General features: G+C 50.3%; 1 protein-coding gene across 3 annotated transcripts in view; it reads left to right on the top strand.

Annotated features, from left to right (window-relative positions):
* Positions 1 to 13,132: 13,132 nt before the first annotated feature.
* Positions 13,133 to 21,532, top strand: part of CHD9 (chromodomain helicase DNA binding protein 9) — a 343,123-nt gene continuing 334,723 nt past the window's right edge. For all 3 annotated transcript variants that reach the window (XM_073604968.1, XM_073604966.1, XM_073604967.1), the window contains exon 1: positions 13,133 to 13,352. The gene's annotated coding sequence lies outside the window, so the exon portion shown is untranslated. The remainder of the gene's footprint in view (positions 13,353 to 21,532) is intronic.

Here is a 21,532-nt window from a genome sequence, read left to right as displayed (position 1 = left end):
CACGGGAAAGCTCAAGCTGGTTCGGACTTGTGTCTGAACATGGGAAAGCTCAGGCTGGTTCGGACTTGTGTCTGAACACAGGAAAACTCAAGCTGATTCGGACTTCTGTCTGAACATAGGATAGCTCAGGCTGGTTCAGACTTCTGTCTGAACACAGGAAAGCTCAGGCTGGTAAGGTCTTCTGTCTAAACATAAGAAAGCTCAGCTGGTTCGGACTTGTGTCTGGTCATGGGAAAGCTCAGGCTGATTCAGACTTGTGTATGAACATGGGAAAGCCCAGCCTGGTTCGGACTTGTGTGTGAACACGGGAAAGCTTAGGCTGGTTCGGACTTGTGTCTGAACACGGGAAAGCTCAGGCTGGTTCGAACTTGTGTCTGAACACAGAAAAGCTCAGGCTAGTTCGGACTTGTGTCTGAACATGGGAAAGCTCAGCCTGGTTCGGACTTGTGTCTGAACACGGCATAGCTCAGGCTGGTTCGGACTTGTGTCTGAACACAGGAAACCTCAGGCTGGTTCGGACTTGTGTCTGAACACGAGAAAGCTCAGGCTGGTTCGAACTTGTGTCTGGACATGGGAAAGTTCAGGCTGGTTCAGACTTGTGTCTGAACACAGAAGGCTCAGGCTGGTTCAGACTTATGTCTGAACATGGGAAAGCTCAGGCTAGTTCGAAGTTGTGTCTGAACACGGGAAAGCTCAGGAAGGTTCAGACTTGTGGCTGAACAAGGGAAAGCTCAGGCTAGTTCGGACTTGTGTCTGAACACTGGAAAGCTCAGGCTGGTTCTGACTTGTGTCTGAACATAGGAAAGCTCAGGCTAGTTCGGACTTGTGTCTGAACATGGGAAAGCTCAGCCTTGTTCGGACTTGTGTGTGAACATAGGAAAGCTCAGGCTAGTTCGGACTTGTGTCTGAACATGGGAAAAGCTCAGACTGGTTCGGACTTATGTCTGAACACGGGAAAGCTCAGGCTGGTTCGGACTTGTGTCTGAACATGGGAAAGTTCAGCCTGGTTCAGACTTGTGTCTGAACACAGGAAAGCTCAGGCTGGTTCGGACTTGTGTCTGAACATGGGAAAGCTCAGGCTAGTTCGCACTTGTGTCTGAACACGGGAAAGCTCAGCCTGGTTCGGACTTGTGTCTGAACACCGGAGAGCTCAGGCTGGTTCGGACTTGTGTGTGAACACAGGAAAGCTCAGGCTAGTTCAGACTTCTGTCTGAACACAGGTAAGCTCAGGCTGGTTCTGACTTCTGACTGAACACAGGAAAGCTCAGGCTGGTTCTGACTTTTTTCTGAGCTCGGGAAAACTCAGGCTGGTTCAGACTTTTGTCTGAACACGGGAAAGCTCAGGCTGGTTCGGACTTGTATATAAGCACAGGGAAGCTCAGGTTGGTTCGGACTTCTGTCTGAAAACGGGATAGCTCAGGCTGGTTCGGACTTGTGTCTGAACATGGGAAAGCGCAGGCTGGTTTGGACTTCTGTCTGAACACGGGAAAGCTCATGCTGATTCGGACTTGTGTCTGAAAACGGGAAAGCTCAGACTGGTTCAGACTTGTGTCTAAACACGGGAAAGCTTAGGCTGGTTCGGACCTGTGTCTGGTCACGTGAAAGTTCAGGCTGGTTCAGTTTTCTGTCTGAACACGGGAAAGCTAAAGCTGGTTCAAGCTTGTGTCTGTACATGGAAAAGCTCAGACTGCTTCAGGCTTGTGTCTGAAAACAGAGAAGCTCAGGCTGGTTTGGACTTGTTTCTGAACATGGGAAAGCTCTGGCTGGTTCGGACTTGTGTCTCAACACGGGAAAGCTCAAGCTGGTTCGGACTTGTGTCTGAACATGGGAAAGCTCAGGCTGGTTCGGACTTGTGTCTGAACACAGGAAAACTCAAGCTGATTCGGACTTCTGTCTGAACATAGGATAGCTCAGGCTGGTTCAGACTTCTGTCTGAACACAGGAAAGCTCAGGCTGGTAAGGTCTTCTATCTAAACACAAGAAAGCTCAGCTGGTTCGGACTTGTGTCTGGTCATGGGAAAGCTCAGGCTGATTCAGACTTGTGTATGAACATGGGAAAGCCCAGCCTGGTTCGGACTTGTGTGTGAACACGGGAAAGCTTAGGCTGGTTCGGACTTGTGTCTGAACACGGGAAAGCTCAGGCTGGTTCGAACTTGTGTCTGAACACAGAAAAGCTCAGGCTAGTTCGGACTTGTGTCTGAACATGGGAAAGCTCAGCCTGGTTCGGACTTGTGTCTGAACACGGCATAGCTCAGGCTGGTTCGGACTTGTGTCTGAACACAGGAAACCTCAGGCTGGTTCGGACTTGTGTCTGAACACGAGAAAGCTCAGGCTGGTTCGAACTTGTGTCTGGACATGGGAAAGTTCAGGCTGGTTCAGACTTGTGTCTGAACACGGAAGGCTCAGGCTGGTTCAGACTTATGTCTGAACATGGGAAAGCTCAGGCTAGTTCGAAGTTGTGTCTGAACACGGGAAAGCTCAGGAAGGTTCAGACTTGTGGCTGAACAAGGGAAAGCTCAGGCTAGTTCGGACTTGTGTCTGAACACTGGAAAGCTCAGGCTGGTTCTGACTTGTGTCTGAACATAGGAAAGCTCAGGCTAGTTCGGACTTGTGTCTGAACATGGGAAAGCTCAGCCTTGTTCGGACTTGTGTGTAAACATAGGAAAGCTCAGGCTAGTTCGGACTTGTGTCTGAACATGGGAAAAGCTCAGACTGGTTCGGACTTATGTCTGAACACGGGAAAGCTCAGGCTGGTTCGGACTTGTGTCTGAACATGGGAAAGTTCAGCCTGGTTCAGACTTGTGTCTGAACACAGGAAAGCTCAGGCTGGTTCGGACTTGTGTCTGAACATGGGAAAGCTCAGGCTAGTTCGCACTTGTGTCTGAACACGGGAAAGCTCAGCCTGGTTCGGACTTGTGTCTGAACACGGGAGAGCTCAGGCTGGTTCGGACTTGTGTGTGAACACAGGAAAGCTCAGGCTAGTTCAGACTTCTGTCTGAACACAGGTAAGCTCAGGCTGGTTCTGACTTCTGACTGAACACAGGAAAGCTCAGGCTGGTTCTGACTTCTTTCTGAGCTCGGGAAAACTCAGGCTGGTTCAGACTTTTGTCTGAACACGGGAAAGCTCAGGCTGGTTCGGACTTGTATATAAGCACAGGGAAGCTCAGGTTGGTTCGGACTTCTGTCTGAACACGGGATAGCTCAGGCTGGTTCGGACTTGTGTCTGAACATGGGAAAGCTCAGGCTGGTTTGGACTTCTGTCTGAACACGGGAAAGCTCATGCTGATTCGGACTTGTGTCTGAAAACAGGAAAGCTCAGACTGGTTCAGACTTGTGTCTAAACACGGGAAAGCTTAGGCTGGTTCGGACCTGTGTCTGGTCACGTGAAAGTTCAGGCTGGTTCAGTTTTCTGTCTGAACACGGGAAAGCTAAAGCTGGTTCAAGCTTGTGTCTGTACATGGAAAAGCTCAGACTGCTTCAGGCTTGTGTCTGAAAACAGAGAAGCTCAGGCTGGTTTGGACTTGTTTCTGAACATGGGAAAGCTCTGGCTGGTTCGGACTTGTTTCTGAACATGGGAAAGCTCAAGCTGGTTCAGACTTCTGTCTGAACACGGGAAAGCTCAGGCTGGTTTGGACTTGTATCTGAACACAGGATTGCTCAGGCTGCTTCGGACTTGTGACTGAACATGGGAAAGCTCAGGCTGGTTCAGACTTGTGACTGAACATGGGAAAGCTCAGACTGGTTCGGACTTGTGTCTGAACACGGGAAAGCTCAGCCTGGTTTGGACTTGTGTCTGAACACAGGAAAGCTCAGGCTGGTTCGGACGTGTGTCTCAACACGGGAAAGCTCAAGCTGGTTCGGACTTGTGTCTGAACATGGGAAAGCTCAGGCTGGTTCGGACTTGTGTCTGAACACAGGAAAACTCAAGCTGATTCGGACTTCTGTCTGAACATGGGATAGCTCAGGCTGGTTCAGACTTCTGTCTAAACACAGGAAAGCTCAGGCTGGTAAGGTCTTCTGTCTAAACACGGGAAAGCTCAGCTGGTTCGGACTTGTGTCAGGTCACGGGAAAGCTCAGGCTGGTTCAGACTTGTGTTTGAACATGGGAAAGCCCAGCCTGGTTCGGACTTGTGTGTGAACACTGGAAAGCTTAGGCTGGTTCGGACTTCTGTCTGAACACGGGAAAGCTCAGGCTGGTTCGGACTTGTATTTGAACACAGAAAAGCTCAGGCTGGTTCGGACTTGTGTCTGAACACTGCAAAGCTCAGCCTGGTTCGGACTTCTGTCTGAACACAGGAAAGCACAGGCTGGTTCTGACTTCTTTCTGAGCACAGGAAAGCTCAGGCTGGTTCAGACATTTGACTGAACACGGGAAAGCTCTGGCTGGTTAGGACTTGTGTCTGAACATGGGATAGCTCAAGCTGGTTCGGACTTGTGTCTGAACATGGGAAAGCTCAGACTGGTTTGGAGTTCTGTCTGAACACGGGAAAGTTCAGACTGGTAAGGTGTTCTGTCTGAACACGGGAAAGCTCATGCTGGTTTGGACTTGTATCTGAACGCAGGATTGCTCAGGCTGCTTTGGACTTGTGTTTGAACATGGGAAAGCTCAGGCTGGTTCGGACTTGTGACTGAACACGGGAAAGCTCAGGCTGGTTCGGACTTGTGTCTGAACACGGGAAAACTCAGCCTGGTTTGGACTTGTGTCAAAACACAGGAAAACTCAAGCTGATTTGGACTTCTGTCTGAACATGCGATAGCTCAGTCTGGTTCAGACTTCTGTCTGAACACAGGAAAGCTCAGGCTGGTAAGGTCTTCTGTCTAAACATGGGAAAGCTCAGCTGGTTCGAACTTGTGTCTGGTCACGGGAAAGCTCAGTCTGGTTCAGACTTGTGTATAAACATGGGCAAGCCCAGCCTGGTTCTGACTTGTGTGTGAACACGGGAATGCTTAGGCTGGTTCAGACTTGTGTCTGAACACGGGAAAGCTCAGGCTGGTTCGGACTTGTGTCTGAACACACAAAAGCTCAGGCTGGTTCGGACTTGTGTCTGAACACGGGAAAGCTCAGGCTGGTTCGCACTTCTGTCTGAACACAGGAAAGCACAGGCTGGTTGTGACTTCTGCCTGAAAACAGGAAAGCTCAGGCTGGTTCTGACTTCTTTCTGAGCACAGGAAAGCTCAGGCTGGTTCAGACATTTCACTGAACACAGGAAAGCTCTGGCTGGTTAGGACTTGTGTCTGAACATGGGAAAGCTCAGGCTGGTTCGGACTTCTGTCTGAACACGGGATAGCTCAGGCTGATTCGGACTTGTGTCTGAACATGGGAAAGCTCAGACTGGTTTGGACTTCTTTCTGAACACGGGAAAGTTCAGACTGGTAAGGTCTTCTGTCTGAACACGGGAAAGCTCATGCTGATTCGGACTTCTGTCTGAACATGGGAAAGCTCAGGCTGGTTCGGACTTGTGCCTGAACACGGGAAAGCTCAGACTGGTTTGGACTTGTGTCTGAACACGGGAAAGCTCAGCCTGGTTCAGACTTGTGTCTGAACACAGGAAAGCTCAGCCTGGTTCAGACTTGTGTCTGAACACAGGAAAGCTCAGCCTGGTTCAGACTTGTGTCTGAACACAGGAAAGCTCAGCCTGGTTCAGACTTGTGTCTGAACACAGGAAAGCTCAGGCTGGTTCGGACTTGTGTCTGAACATAGGAAGGCTCAGGCTGGTTCAGACTTGTGTCTGAACATGGGAAAGCTCAGGCTGGTTTGAACTTGTGACTGAACACAGGAAAGCTCAAGCTGGTTCGGACTTCTGTCTGAACATGGGATAGCTCAGGCTGGTTCGGACTTCTGTCTGAACACAGAAAAGCTCAGGCTGGTAAGGTCTTCTGTCTGAACAGGGGAAAGTTCAGGCTGGTTTGGACTTGTGTCTAAACACGGAAAAGCTCAGGCTGGTTAGGACCTGTGTCTGGTCACGGGAAAGCTCAGGCTGGTTCGGTTTTCTGTCTGAACACGGGAAAGCTAAAGCTGGTTCAAGCTTGTGTCTGTACACGGGAAAGCTTAGGCTGGTTCAGGCTCATGTCTGAAAACAGAAAAGCTCAGGCTGGTTTGGACTTGCATCTGTACACAGGAAAACTCAAGCTGGTTCGGACTTCTGTCTGAACATGGAACAGCTCAGGCTGGTTCAGACTTCTGTCTAAACACGGGAAAGCTCAGGCTGGTTCGGACTTGTGTCTGGTCACGGGAAAGCTCAAGCTGGTTCGATTTTCTGTCTGAACATGGGAAAGCTAAAGCTGGTTCAAGTTTGTGTCTGTACACGGGAAAGCTCAGGCTGGTTCTTGCTCGTGTCTAAAAACAGAAAAGCTCAGGCTGGTTCGGACTTCTGTCTGAACACAGGAAATCTTAGGCTGGTAAGGTCTTCTGTCTAAACACGGGAAAGCTCATGCTGATTCCAACTTCTGTCTAAACACGGGAAAGCTCAGGCTGGTTCGGACTTGTGTCTGGTCACGGAAAAGATCAGGCTGGTTCGGTTTTCTGTCTGAACATGGGAAAGCTAAAGCTGGTTCAAATTTGTGTCTGTACACGGGAAAGCTCAGGCTGGTTCAGGCTCATGTCTGAAAACAGAAAAGCTCAGGCTGGTTTGGACTTCTGTCTGAACACAGAAAAGTTCAGGCTGGTTCGGACTTGTGTCTGTACACGGGAAAGCTCAAGCTGGTTCGGACTTCTGTCTGAACATGGGATAGCTCAGGCTGGTTCGCACTTCTGTCTGAACACAGGAAAGCTCAGGCTGGTTCGGACTTGTGTCTGAACATGGGAAAGCTCAGGCTGGTTCAGACAGGTGTCTTAACACAGGGGCTCTCAGGCTGGTTCGGACTTCTGTCTGAACACGGGATAGCTCAGGCTGGTTCGAACTTGTGTCTGAACATGGGAAAGGTCAGACTGGTTTGGACTTCTGTCTGAACACAGGAAAGCTCAGCCTGGTTCAGACTTGTGTCTGAACACAGGAAAGCTCAGCCTGGTTCGGACTTCTGTCTGAACACAGGAAAGCTCAGGCTGGTTCGGACTTGTGTCTGAACACGGGAAAGCTCAAGCTGGTTCGGACTTCTGTCTGAACACAGGAAATCTCAGGCTGGTTAGGTCTTCTGTCTGAACATGAGAAAGCTCATGCTGATTCGGACTTCTATCTGAACACGGGAAAGCTCAGGCTGGTTCGGACTTGTGTCTGAACATAGGAAGGCTCAGGCTGGTTCAGACTTGTGTCTGAACATGGGAAAGCTCAGGCTGGTTTGAACTTGTGACTGAACACAGGAAAGCTCAAGCTGGTTCGGACCTCTGTCTGAACATGGGATAGCTCAGGCTCGTTCGGACTTCTGTCTGAACACAGGAAAGCTCAGGCTGGTAAGGTCTTCTATCTGAACACGGGAAAGTTCAGGCTGGTCTGGACTTGTGTCTAAACACGGAAAAGCTCAGGCTGGTTGGGACCTGTGTCTGGTCACGAGAAAGCTCAGGCTGGTTCGGTTTTCTGTCTGAACACGGGAAAGCTAAAGCTGGTTCAAGCTTGTGTCTGTACACAGGAAAGCTTAGGCTGGTTCAGGCTCATGTCTGAAAACAGAAAAGCTCAGGCTGGTTTGGACTTGCATCTGTACACAGGAAAGCTCAAGCTGGTTCGGACTTCTGTCTGAACATGGAACAGCTCAGGCTGGTTCAGACTTCTGTCTGAACACGGGAAATCTCAGGCTGGTTTGGACTTGTGTCTAAACACGGGAAAGCTCAGGCTGGTTCGGACTTGTGTCTGGTCACGGGAAAGCTAAAGCTGGTTCAAGTTTGTGTCTGTACACGGGAAAGCTCAGGCTGGTTCTTGCTCGTGTCTAAAAACAGAAAAGCTCAGGCTGGTTCGGACTTCTGTCTGAACACAGGAAATCTTAGGCTGGTAAGGTCTTCTGTCTAAACACGGGAAAGCTCATGCTGATTCCAACTTCTGTCTAAACACGGGAAAGCTCAGGCTGGTTCGGACTTGTGTCTGGTCACGGAAAAGATCAGGCTGGTTCGGTTTTCTGTCTGAACATGGGAAAGCTAAAGCTGGTTCAAATTTGTGTCTGTACACGGGAAAGCTCAGGCTGGTTCAGGCTCATGTCTGAAAACAGAAAAGCTCAGGCTGGTTCGGACTTCTGTCTGAACACAGAAAAGTTCAGGCTGGTTCGGACTTGTGTCTGAACACGGGAAAGCTCAAGCTGGTTCGGACTTCTGTCTGAACATGGGATAGCTCAGGCTGGTTCGGACTTCTGTCTGAACACAGGAAAGCTCAGGCTGGTTCGGACTTGTGTCTGAACATGGGAAAGCTCAGGCTGGTTCAGACAGGTGTCTGAACACAGGGGCTCTCAGGCTGGTTTGGACTTCTGTCTGAACACGGGATAGCTCAGGCTGGTTCGAACTTGTGTCTGAACATGGGAAAGGTCAGACTGGTTTGGACTTCTGTCTGAACACAGGAAAGCTCAGCCTGGTTCAGACTTGTGTCTGAACACAGGAAAGCTCAGCCTGGTTCGGACTTCTGTCTGAACACAGGAAAGCTCAGGCTGGTTCGGACTTGTGTCTGAACACGGGAAAGCTCAAGCTGGTTCGGACTTCTGTCTGAACACAGGAAATCTCAGGCTGGTTAGGTCTTCTGTCTGAACATGAGAAAGCTCATGCTGATTCGGACTTCTATCTGAACACGGGAAAGCTCAGGCTGGTTCGGACTTGTGTCTGAACATAGGAAGGCTCAGGCTGGTTCAGACTTGTGTCTGAACATGGGAAAACTCAGGCTGGTTTGAACTTGTGACTGAACACAGTAAAGCTCAAGCTGGTTCGGACCTCTGTCTGAACATGGGATAGCTCAGGCTGGTTCGGACTTCTGTCTGAACACAGGAAAGCTCAGGCTGGTAAGGTCTTCTATCTGAACACGGGAAAGTTCAGGCTGGTCTGGACTTGTGTCTAAACACGGAAAAGCTCAGGCTGGTTGGGACCTGTGTCTGGTCATGGGAAAGCTCAGGCTGGTTCGGTTCTCTGTCTGAACACGGGAAAGCTAAAGCTGGTTCAAGCTTGTGTCTGTACACGGGAAAGCTTAGGCTGGTTCAGGCTCATGTCTGAAAACAGAAAAGCTCAGGCTGGTTTGGACTTGCATCTGTACACAGGAAAGCTCAAGCTGGTTCGGACTTCTGTCTGAACATGGAACAGCTCAGGCTTGTTCAGACTTCTGTCTGAACACGGGAAATCTCAGGCTGGTTTGGACTTGTGTCTAAACACGGGAAAGCTCAGGCTGGTTCGGACTTGTGTCTGGTCACGGGAAAGCTCAAGCTGGTTCGATTTTCTGTCTGAACATGGGAAAGCTAAAGCTGGTTCAAGTTTATGTCTGTACACGGGAAAGCTCAGGCTGGTTCTTGCTCGTGTCTAAAAACAGAAAAGCTCAGGCTGGTTCGGACTTCTGTCTGAACACAGGAAATCTTAGGCTGGTAAGGTCTTCTGTCTAAACACGGGAAAGCTCATGCTGATTCCAACTTCTGTCTAAACACGGGAAAGCTCAGGCTGGTTCGGACTTGTGTCTGGTCACGGAAAAGATCAGGCTGGTTTGGTTTTCTGTCTGAACATGGGAAAGCTAAAGCTGGTTCAAATTTGTGTCTGTACACGGGAAAGCTCAGGCTGGTTCAGGCTCATGTCTGAAAACAGAAAAGCTCAGGCTGGTTCGGACATCTGTCTGAACACAGAAAAGTTCAGGCTGGTTCGGACTTGTGTCTGAACACGGGAAAGCTCAAGCTGGTTCGGACTTCTCTCTGAACATGGGATAGCTTAGGCTGGTTCGGACTTCTGTCTGAACACAGGAAAGCTCAGGCTGGTTCGGACTTGTGTCTGAAAATGGGAAAGCTCAGGCTGGTTCAGACAGGTGTCTGAACACAGGGGCTCTCAGGCTGGTTCGGACTTCTGTCTGAACACGGGATAGCTCAGGCTGGTTCGAACTTGTGTCTGAACATGGGAAAGGTCAGACTGGTTTGGACTTCTGTCTGAACACAGGAAAGCTCAGCCTGGTTCAGACTTGTGTCTGAACACAGGAAAGCTCAGCCTGGTTCGGACTTCTGTCTGAACACAGTAAAGCTCAGGCTGGTTCGGACTTGTGTCTGAACACGGGAAAGCTCAAGCTGGTTCAGACTTCTGTCTGAACACAGGAAATCTCAGGCTGGTTAGGTCTTCTGTCTGAACACGAGAAAGCTCATGCTGATTCGGACTTCTATCTGAACACGGGAAAGCTCAGGCTGGTTCGGACTTGTGTCTGAACATAGGAAGGCTCAGGCTGGTTCAGACTTGTGTCTGAACATGGGAAAGCTCAGGCTAGTTTGAACTTGTGACTGAACACAGGAAAGCTCAAGCTGGTTCGGACTTCTGTCTGAACATGGGATAGCTCAGCCTGGTTCGGACTTCTGTCTGAACATGGGATAGCTCAGCCTGGTTCGGACTTCTGTCTGAACACAGGAAAGCTCAGGCTGGTAAGGTCTTCTATCTGAACACGGGAAAGTTCAGGCTGGTTTGGACTTGTGTCTAAACACGGAAAAGCTCAGGCTGGTTGGGACCTGTGTCTGGTCACGGGAAAGCTCAGGCTGGTTCGGTTTTCTGTCTGAACACGGGAAAGCTAAAGCTGGTTCAAGCTTGTGTCTGTACACGGGAAAGCTTAGGCTGGTTCAGGCTCATGTCTGAAAACAGAAAAGCTCAGGCTGGTTTGGACTTGCATCTGTACACAGGAAAGCTCAAGCTGGTTCGGACTTCTGTCTGAACATGGAACAGCTCAGGCTGGTTCAGACTTCTGTCTGAACATGGGAAATCTCAGGCTGGTTTGGACTTGTGTCTAACACGGGAAAGCTCAGGCTGGTTCAGACTTGTGTCTGGTCACGGGAAAGCTCAAGCTGGTTCGATTTTCTGTCTGAACATGGGAAAGCTAAAGCTGGTTCAAGTTTGTGTCTGTACACGGGAAAGCTCAGGCTGGTTCTTGCTCGTGTCTGAAAACAGAAAAGCTCAGGCTGGTTCGGACTTCTGTCTGAACACAGGAAATCTTAGGCTGGTAAGGTCTTCTGTCTAAACACGGGAAAGCTCATGCTGATTCCAACTTCTGTCTAAACACGGGAAAGCTCAGGCTGGTTCGGACTTGTGTCTGGTCACGGAAAAGATCAGGCTGGTTCGGTTTTCTATCTGAACATGGGAAAGCTAAAGCTGGTTCAAATTTGTGTCTGTACACGGGAAAGCTCAGGCTGGTTCAGGCTCATGTCTGAAAACAGAAAAGCTCAGGCTGGTTCGGACTTCTGTCTGAACACAGAAAAGTTCAGGCTGGTTCGGACTTGTGTCTGAACACGGGAAAGCTCAAGCTGGTTCGGACTTCTGTCTGAACATGGGATAGCTCAGGCTGGTTCGGACTTCTGTCTGAACACAGGAAAGCTCAGGCTGGTTCGGACTTGTGTCTGAACATGGGAAAGCTCAGGCTGGTTCAGACAGGTGTCTGAACACAGGGACTCTCAGGCTGGTTCGGACTTCTGTCTGAACACGGGACAGCTCAGGCTGGTTCGAACTTGTGTCTGAACATGGGAAAGGTCAGACTGGTTTGGACTTCTGTCTGAACACAGGAAAGCTCAGCCTGGTTCAGACTTGTGTCTGAACACAGGAAAGCTCAGCCTGGTTCGGACTTCTGTCTGAACACAGGAAAGGTCAGGCTGGTTCGGACTTGTGTCTGAACACGGGAAAGCTCAAGCTGGTTCGGACTTCTGTCTGAACACAGGAAGTCTCAGGCTGGTTAGGTCTTCTGTCTGAACACGGGAAAGCTCATGCTGATTCGGACTTCTATCTGAACATGGGAAAGCTCAGGCTGGTTCGGACTTGTGTCTGAACACGGGAAAGCTCAGGCTGGTTTAGACTTCTGTCTGAACACATGAAAGCTCAGGCTGGTTCTGATTTCTGCCTGAACACAGGAAAGCTCAGGCTGGTTCTGACTTCTTTCTGAGCACTGAAAAGCTCAGGCTGGTTTAGACTTTTGACTGAACACAGGAAAGCTCTGGCTGGTTCGGACTTGTGTCTGAACATGGGAAAGCTCAGGCTGGTTCAGACAGGTGTCTGAACACAGGGAATCTCAGACTGGTTCGGACTTCTGTCTGAACACGGGGTAGCTCAGGCTGGTTCGAACTTGTGTCTGAACATGGGAAAGGTCAGACTGGTTTTGACTTCTGTCTGAACACAGGAAAGCTCAAACTGGTTCAAGCTTGTGTCTGTACACAGGAAACTCAGGCTGGTTCCAATTTGTGTCTGAACATGGGATAGCTCAGTCCGGTTCGGACTTTTGTCTGAACAGGGGAAAGCATGGGCTTGTATTTCAACACGGGAAAGCTCAGGCTGGATCGGACTTGTATCTGAACACGGGAAAGCTCAGGCTGGATCGGACTTGTATCTGAACATGGGAAAGCGGAGGCTGGTTCGGACTTGTCTGAACATGGAATAGCTCAAGCTGGTTCGGACTTGTGTCTGAACACAGGAAAGCTCAGGCTGTGTCCTCAGCTGAATGTGGACACCTGGTTGTACCATTACAAAAATACGGTGACCTTTGCAGTGTACGGACACGTGAATGAGTCTTCATCAGCACCTATATTATTGTACGTGGAGGAAGCAATGACAGAGGCGCAGTACAGCTCTTGTACTGTAGTATATTGGGCATACACTGAAAGTTAGAACGTCAGTGAAGCAGCACAGCGTGTGAGGGAAGGGGAATCTCTGAGGGCGTACATGGACCTGCCAGTGTCATGTACTCTACAACAACTCTGCCTATTGGTCTATGAAGAAGAAGCCATATTAAGCCGCCTGATGGTAACCCAGCCCACCCCGGGTGAGTAAGTTCAGCCTCGCACGGCTCACATTGATCATGTCTGATACAGGGCGGAGGAGTGGGAAGGGGAGGAGGGAGCCGGAGGTAGGGGTAGCTCCTGCTGTGATAGCTGGAGCCCCTGGCAGACACGTCCCGCCGCCTCCTCCTCCTCCTCCACGCATTCACTATACCGAACTGCGCACTTCTCCCAGATCACCAGCCGGGGGCTCAGCCAGGCAGCCAATCAGCGGGCAGGACACAGATATGCAAATGAGGCGGGGGAAGAGCTCACGCTCGTTGTAAGTGGTTGGAGGGGCCGCTTTATCAGCACTGGGAAACTTGGCCTGATAGAGCTGCAGGGAGAGACCCCCTCCCTCTCCTCATCCCTTCTCCTGGGGGGAGCCGTACCCGGGAGCGAGCCAGCGGCCGTCAGCACTGGGGAGGGGGTCCCCGGATACACATCACCCCCCAATGGCGGTGTCTCGGGCGGGATCCCGGGTAAGATGACATGTGCTTTGCAGGGTGACTAGTGGGGGGGCCCGGCCTGGGAGAGGACATGTGGGCAGGTGTGTGTGGGGGAGGGGCCGGCTCTGTGGCCTGGGCAGAGGGACCTCTCAGGCCAGAGGTGACCATGTGACAGGGGGGCACCTGAGTGTGGACAGACAGGGTGGCACCGGCCACCACCCATGTGACAGGGGGACACCTGAGTGTGCACAGACATGGTGACACCGGCCTTCACATATGTGACAGGGGGACACCTGAGTGTGCACAGACAGGGTGACACCGGCCTTCACATATGTGACAGGGGGACACCTGAGTGTGTGGTGACACCGGCCTTCACATATGTGACAGGGGGGCACCTGAGTGTGGACAGACAGGGTGACACCGGCCACCACCCATGTGACAGGGGGACACCTGAGTGTGCACAGACATGGTGACACCGGCCTTCACATATGTGACAGGGGGGCACCTGAGTGTGGACAGACAGGGTGGCACCGGCCACCACCCATGTGACAGGGGGACACCTGAGTGTGCACAGACATGGTGACACCGGCCTTCACATATGTGACAGGGGGACACCTGAGTGTGCACAGACAGGGTGACACCGGCCTTCACATATGTGACAGGGGGACACCTGAGTGTGCACAGACAGGGTGACACCGGCCTTCACATATGTGACAGGGGGACACCTGAGTGTGTGGTGACACCGGCCTTCACATATGTGACAGGGGGACACCTGAGTGTGGACAGACAGGGTGACACCGGCCTTCACATATGTGACAGGGGGACACCTGAGTGTGCACAGACAGGGTGACACCGGCCTTCACATATGTGACAGGGGGACACCTGAGTGTGCACAGACAGGGTGACACCGGCCTTCACATATGTGACAGGGGGACACCTGAGTGTGTGGTGACACCGGCCTTCACATATGTGACAGGGGGACACCTGAGTGTGGACAGACAGGGTGGCACCGGCCACCACCCATGTGACAGGGGGACACCTGAGTGTGCACAGACATGGTGACACCGGCCTTCACATATGTGACAGGGGGACACCTGAGTGTGGACAGACAGGGTGACACCGGCCTTCACATATGTGACAGGGGGACACCTGAGCGTGGACAGACAGGGTGGCACCGGCCTTCACATATGTGACAGGGGGACACCTGAGTGTGTGGTGACACCGGCCTTCACATATGTGACAGGGGGACACCTGAGTGTGCACAGACAGGGTGACACCGGCCTTCACATATGTGACAGGGGGACACCTGAGTGTGTGGTGACACCGGCCTTCACATATGTGACAGGGGGACACCTGAGTGTGTGGTGACACCGGCCTTCACATATGTGACAGGGGGACACCTGAGTGTGGACAGACAGGGTGGCACTGGCCACCACCCATGTGACAGGGGGACACCTGAGTGTGCACAGACATGGTGACACCGGCCTTCACATATGTGACAGGGGGACACCTGAGTGTGGACAGACAGGGTGACACCAGCCTTCACATATGTGACAGGGGGACACCTGAGCGTGGACAGACAGGGTGACACCGGCCTTCACCCATGTGACAGGGGGACACCTGAGTGCGCACAGACAAGGTGACACCGGCCTTCACATATGTGACAGGGGGACACCTGAGTGTGCACAGACAGGGTGACACCGGCCTTCACATATGTGACAGGGGGACACCTGAGTGTGTGGTGACACCGGCCTTCACATATGTGACAGGGGGACACCTGAGTGTGCACAGACAGGGTGACACCGGCCTTCACATATGTGACAGGGGGACACCTGAGTGTGTGGTGACACCGGCCTTCACATATGTGACAGGGGGACACCTGAGTGTGTGGTGACACCGGCCTTCACATATGTGACAGGGGGACACCTGAGTGTGGACAGACAGGGTGGCACTGGCCACCACCCATGTGACAGGGGGACACCTGAGTGTGCACAGACATGGTGACACCGGCCTTCACATATGTGACAGGGGGACACCTGAGTGTGGACAGACAGGGTGACACCAGCCTTCACATATGTGACAGGGGGACACCTGAGCTTGGACAGACAGGGTGACACCGGCCTTCACCCATGTGACAGGGGGACACCTGAGTGCGCACAGACAAGGTGACACCGGCCTTCACCCATGTGACAGGGGGACACCTGAGTGCGCACAGACAAGGTGACACCGGCCTTCACATATGTGACAGGGGGACACCTGAGTGTGCACAGACAGAGTGACACCGGCCTTCACATATGTGACAGGGGGACACCTGAGTGTGCACAGACAAGGTGACACCGGCCCTCACATATGTGACAGGGGGACACCTGAGTGTGCACAGACATGGTGACACCGGCCTTCACCCATGTGACAGGGGGACACCTGAGTGCGCACAGACAAGGTGACACCGGCCTTCACATATGTGACAGGGGGACACCTGAGTGTGCACAGACAGGGTGACACCGGCCTTCACATATGTGACAGGGGGACACCTGAGTGTGCACAGACAGGGTGATACCGGCCCTCACATATGTGACAGGGGGACACCTGAGTGTGCACAGACAGGGTGACACCGGCCCTCACACGTGCACATTGCTGGTGTGGGGTCACCCTTCTGTGACATGGTGACACCACCCCTCTATACATTTTACACATAGACATTGGTGGTATGGGGTTAACCTTATGTGATGTGGTGACACCGGTCCTTTCCCCATAGACATTAGTGTTGTGGGGTCACTTGGGTGTGTGTGACACCGGCCTTTGCACTTAGACATTGGTGACAATGCTATTTTACACAAGGACATTGAAGTAGGTGTCACTGGTCCTTTACACATAGACATTGGTGATGTGGGGTATGTCTGTATGACACAGTGACTTTGGTCCTTTACACTTAGACATGTGTGATGTGGGGGTCACATCTGTGTGCATGTGACGTGCTCCTTTACACATAGATTGGTGGTCTGGGGTCACGTGGTTATGTGTGTGACACTGGCCTTTACACTTACACATTGGTAATGCAGATGACATGGTGACACCACTTGTTTACACGTGGACATTGGTGATGTGGTGTCACATGTGGGTGACACCGGTTCTTTGCACATATTTACACCTAGATTGGTGATGTGTGGTCATATTTGGGTGACATTGGTGATGTGGGGTCATCCGTAGGTGACACCGATCCTTTACACATAGAAATTGGTGATGTTGGAGACATGTGGGTGACACCACTCCTTTACATATAGACATTGGTTATGTGGGGTCATGGCTTTGTGTGACATGGTGACACTGCTCCTTTGCCTACAGACATTGGTGGTGTGGGGTCACATGGGTGACACGGTGACTCCAGTCTCTTACACACATGGTTCATGTGTGTGTGTCACGGTGACACCGCACCTATACACGTGGCACTATACCTGGAAAGGTGCTTGCTCTGCAGATGTGAACCTAGATGGGATTTCTGACCCAAACCAGTGATCCGTCTTCTACTGGAAGGCGGTGGGCAGTGTGCTTGTCAGTGTTGTCTGGTGAGCGGGACGGTCCTGTGTTCTCTCAGACCTATGGAAGGCCCTTGTCACATCTGTGCAGTGCACTAAGACAGAAGAATCCTGCCTGCTGCAACTTCATTGTATTGTACAGGAGGGAACCGGGCCTTTCATGATTGGATGATTCCAAGAGATGTCTAAGCCCTGGTTTACACAAAATCTCACTTTGAAATCGCTCGCCTTTACTTTAAATCGCACAATTTCAAAGCCGAGTGTCAGTTCCACTGCGACTTGGCTGATATTTGTGCGATTTCATGCACAGATGTCTGTGCAAGTTGCACCTGAAATCACCAGAATTAGTGCAGGAACTACTTTTTCAAATCGGTGCTGAACCGCAAAGTTGCCGTCGCACCGCTTTTTAACCTTTTCCATTGACGACAATAGGGTGCAACTTGTCCTGCGATTTGGACCTGTTAAATCACATGACAAGTCACACCGGTGTGAACGGGGGCATAAACTTGTAATGGTTCCATGGTTAATGATTTGTAGGGGAATGCCAGCTGTTCTTACTGGTCCAATCAGATCATTCCAAGGATTGCAGTTGCTTTTTGGATGTGCTGACAATGGCAATGTTTTGGTATGACTCCATACCCGGGAGATTGGCTTTGACATGATCCTGTGACTGTTGTCTTAGTAGCTAACAAAGGCTAGGCCGTGCTCTCTCTCTTGTTTTTTTTTTCTTCACAGACACTTGTTGGTTTTTAGAGCGTAGCTAAAGCCAAGACCAAACATGTAATATATTGACTCGTACCAGTCCTTACATGTGCTGGCTGCATTGCTTCTTTTTGTTTTTTTTTCCCTTTTATTTTCAACTTGTCATCCTGCCAGTAACACACTTCCTGTCCTAGGGTGACAACACTCGCTCACTCACTGTACCGTATCTATAGAGTAGCAGCATTGTCCCCTTAGAACAGGGCTACAGAACACCTCCCCCATGTTATAGTAATGAGGAAAGGGGTGGATGCTCTGTAGTTTTGTCCTATAGTGACCGCACTTCTCCACCATAGATGCAGTAAGTACAACGAGTGCTGTCACCCTTGGATAGGAAGTGTGTTAGGACCACAGGATAGCTCTCGTTATGGAGATGAGAAGGTGTTCTGTAGCCCTCTCCTAGGGTGACAACTCTGCATTGCCATAGATACAATACGATGAAGCAGTGTTGTCACTCTAGGACAGGATGCGTGTTGGAACCACAGAGCACCCCCCCCCCCCTCCAATATCCCTGTGGTATAGCAGTAGGATGGTGGGGATTTTCTGATTTGCTATCTTAGGACAAAAAATGTGTTCCTGTAAGGAGCAACAGGTGAAAAAAAACAAACAATACAGCCACCACATCTAAGGACTGGTAAGCTGCACATACAGTTCGTTTTGTTCTTCAGTTTAAATATTCTGTAAAATGGAACTAAACCCTTTTATCCTTTTGCAGCCAAGAAAGCTGCTATCTTAGGTCCCTTTCACACACGCGGACCGTTTGTCCATTTGTCATCTATCTGTTGGCTGATGAAAAACATGGAAAAACTGATGTAAATGGATGATCATCTATTTACATCTGATTTCATCAACATCTATTTTTTTGGAACAGATCAAAGCCCTATTTTTCTTACATAGTTACATAGTTAGTCAGGTTGAAAAAAGACACAAGTCCATCCAGTTCAACCATTTAAAAAAAAAAAAAAAAAAAAAAAAAAAGTTCCGTTAAAAAACAAAACAAAAAACGGATCAGACGAAAAACAGATTTAAACGAACAAATGGTCCGTTTTTGTATGAAAAAATGGCTCCAGGGCTCAAGTGGGTAAAGTAATACTAAAGTTTCGTTTTTCTTTTAGGAAAAAATAACAAACATGTCATACTCATCTGCTCTGTGCAGTGGTTTTGCACAGAGCAGCCCTGATCCTTCTCTTCTCAGGTCCTTCTTCGGTGTTCCTGGCCTCTCCCTCCTGTTCAGTGCCCCCACAGCAAGCAGCTTGCTATGGGGGCACCCGAGCCGAGCCACAGCTCCCTGTGTCCAGTCAGACACAGAGTTGTGGCCTGGGCCCCTTGCTCTCCTCATAGGCTGACTGAATTTGACAGCAGCGGGAGCCAGTGGTGCTGCATTGCTGTTCAGCCAATGAGGAGGGGAGTTCCGGGAAGCTGAGACACTCCTGCAACATCACTGATGGGGCTCAGGTAAGTATTAGGGGGTGCTGGGGAGGCTGCTGCAAACAGAAGGTTTTTTATCTTAATGCATACAATGCATTAAGATAAAAAAAAAACCTTCTGCCTTTACAATCACTTTAAAGTGGTTGTAAAGGCAGAAGGTTTTTTATCTTAATGCATTCTATGCATTAAGAGAAAAAATCCTGTGTGCAGCAGCCTCCCCAGCACCCCCTAATACTGTCCAGCGATGTCCACGAGTCCCTTGGCCGTCCGAGACTCTCTCTGCTCATTGGCTGAGACACAGCAGTGGCGCCATTGACTCCTACAGCTGTCAAAGTCAGTTAGCCAATCAGGAGAGAGAGGGGGCAGGGCTAAACTGCAACTCCGTGTCTGAATGGACACATGAAGCTGCAGCTCAGCTCGGGTGCCCCCATAGCAAGCTGCTTGCTGTGAGGGCACTCGGAAAGGGGGAGGGCCAGGAGCAGCGAAGAAGGACCTGAGAAGAGGATGTTTGTCATTTAAAAAAAAAATTGCACTTTACAATCACTTTTTAAAGTGATTGTAAAGAATCATTTTATTTATTTATTTATTTTTAAATAACAAACATGTCATACTTGCCTCCACTGTGCAGTTCGTTTTGCACAGAGTGACCCCAAACATCCTCTTCTGGAGTCCCCCGGTGGCTCCAGCGGCTCCTCCCCCACATCAGATAACTCCCTAGGAGAAGCGCTCTCCCAAGGGGGTTACCTTGCGGGCACGCTCCCGAGTCCAGCATTTGGATCCACAGATGCGAATGCCGGACTCGGCCCCGGTGCCCGCGTCATTGGATTTGCTTGACAGCAGCGGGAGCCAATGGCTGCGCTGTTATCAATCTATCCAATCAAGAGCCAGGACCCCATGGAGAGAGGGACAGCGTGTCCCCAACGAAGAGATGAAGGGGCTCAGGTAAGTAAAATGGGGGGGGGGGGGGGGGGGATAGGGGCTGGTGACTGGCAGGTGTCTTTTCACTTGAATGCATAGGATGCATTCAGGTGAAAAAACACAAGGTTTTACAACCCCTTTAAAGTGGTGTTCCACCCTAAAAAAAAAAAAAAAAAAAAAAAAAAAAGTCATGATTGTGCCTTAAAAAAAAAACAAAAAAAAAACATTTGGATATATATATATTTTTTTTTTCACTTACCTCTAAATGCCTGTTGCTAGGGGGTCCCTCGTAGTCTGCCTCTTCCAGTGCCTGGGCTGGTGACATCACTTCCCCCTCTGCACAGGAAGTGCTCAGCTCTGCTCCCTCCCTCCTGTCAATCATCTGGGATCCATTACAGGTCCCAGGTGACTGAGCAGCCAATTACGGTGCGCGGTGCCAATCGTGCATGCGCAGTGGGTGCCAGGCTGTGAAGCCACAGTCCGGCGCCCACAGTTGCAATGCCGGTGCCGCTGAACGGAGGGGGAGACAAGCGGGGCTTCGATCCCCCGCATCGCTGGACCCTGGGACAGGTAAGTGTCCAATTAAAAGTCAGCAGCTGCAGTATTTGTAGCTGCTGACTTTTAATTTTTTTTTTTTTTGACGGGCCCTCCTCTTTAACCACTTCCCTACCCGCCTATAGTCATATGACGTCCACAGATGGGATCTCCCATCCTGGGTGGACGTCATATGATGGCCTCGGGCACCCGCGATTGCCCGTTAAACGGGCCGGACCGTGGATCTGTGTGTGTAAACACACAGATCCACGTCCTGTCAGTTCAGAGGAGAGCGATCTGTGTTCCCAGAACAGCGGAACACTGATCGGTCTCCTCCCCTTGTGTGTCCCCTCCCCCTACAGTTAGAAGCATTCCCTAGGAAACACATTTAACCCCTCCCCGCCCCCTAGTGGTTAACCCCTTCACTGCCTGTCACATTTACACAGTAATCAATGCAATTTTATAGCATTGATCGCTGTATAAATGTGAATGGTCCCAAAAGTGTCCGATGTGTCCGCCATAATGTCGCAGTCACGAAAAAAAATCGCTGATCGCCGCTATTACTAGTAAAAAAAAAAAAAAAAAATATTTTTTTTTAAAAAATGCCATAAATCTATCCCATATTTTATAGACGCTATAACTTTTGCGCAAACCAATCAATATACGCTTACTGCGATTTTTTTTTTTTTTTTTTTTTTTTTTTTTTTTACCAAAAATATGTAGAAGAATACGTATCGGCCTAAACTGAGGAAAAAATTTGTTTTTTAAAAAAAAAAATTGGGATATTTATTATAGTAAAAAATATTGTGTTTTTTTTTCAAAATTGACGCTTTTCTTTTGTTTATAGCGCAAAAAATAAAAACTGCAGAGGTGATCAAAAAGCTCTATTTGTGGGGAAAAAAGGACGTCAATTTTGTTTGGGTACAACGTCGCACGACCCCGTAATTGTTGTTTAAAGTGCGACAGCGCTGAAAACTAAAAATTGGTCTGGGAAGGAAGGGGGTGAAAATGCCCTGTATTGAACTGGTTAAGGACTCTAGC

Source organism: Aquarana catesbeiana, linkage group LG11 (assembly GCF_042186555.1).
Source record: "Aquarana catesbeiana isolate 2022-GZ linkage group LG11, ASM4218655v1, whole genome shotgun sequence".
In the NCBI taxonomy this organism is placed as follows: domain Eukaryota; kingdom Metazoa; phylum Chordata; class Amphibia; order Anura; family Ranidae; genus Aquarana; species Aquarana catesbeiana.
Note: the sequence above shows the minus strand (reverse complement) of the source record. Positions and strands in the feature narration are given on the sequence as shown.